The sequence below is a fragment of the Nomia melanderi genome, unplaced genomic scaffold (assembly GCF_051020985.1).
Source record: "Nomia melanderi isolate GNS246 unplaced genomic scaffold, iyNomMela1 scaffold0502, whole genome shotgun sequence".
NCBI classification, from domain to species: domain Eukaryota; kingdom Metazoa; phylum Arthropoda; class Insecta; order Hymenoptera; family Halictidae; genus Nomia; species Nomia melanderi.
In genome coordinates, this window is record NW_027475616.1 from 1 (window position 1) to 705 (window position 705).

The following is a 705-nucleotide window of genomic DNA, read 5'->3' on the forward strand; positions in this document are numbered from 1 at the left end:
ATCCGTGGACCGCAATGTGCGTTCGAAATGTCGATGTTCATGTGTCCTGCAGTTCACACGTTGACGCGCAATTAGCTGCGTTCTTCATCGACCCACGAGCCAAGTGATCCACCGTTCAGGGTAATCGTATAAATTTTATATTTCACATATATAATTTTATTCTCATTTGTTCGACCTAATATCTCTCTTCTTTCAAAGAGAAGATAAAAGTTGATACCTGAATCTCCGACCAGCGCGCGAAGGAGATTCAGAGCGTCGCCTTGGAGACGACACCGAAGCCTATCGAGACGAAAAACGTTCAAGTAATATGTATATATTTCTCGACGTTCCGGGCGTATAGTGCATTCAAAAACCCGCGAAAGACGCAGAAGACTCGCACGCGTGGAAACGACGGGGATATATTTTGTATCCTACCCGATACTGAATCCATCGCGTGCAGTCGACCCTCGCGTTCTTCCGATCAGACGCATCTATTGTTGCGCGCATGTTTTCGCGTCGCATCGCGCGAAACGTTGCACGAATCGTACCGATCGATCGATTGAAAGCAAATAATGAAAAAAGACTTCACAGCTGGCTCTTTGCCGGTCATTCGTCCCATGTTATCTCTTGCCGCGAAATTGGCGCGCAAGAGTTGGGTGTCAGACGCGCGGCTTTAAAACGAGCTTCACGGCCGGTCCCTTCGTTACCGCTTTCGTTCTTTCTCTC

At 47.9% G+C, this 705-nt stretch overlaps 1 pseudogene; it reads right to left on the reverse strand.

The window, feature by feature from the left end:
- Positions 1–123, reverse strand: LOC143176350 (5.8S ribosomal RNA; annotated as a pseudogene; the record flags this gene model as incomplete).
- Between the last annotated feature and the right edge of the window lie 582 nt (positions 124–705).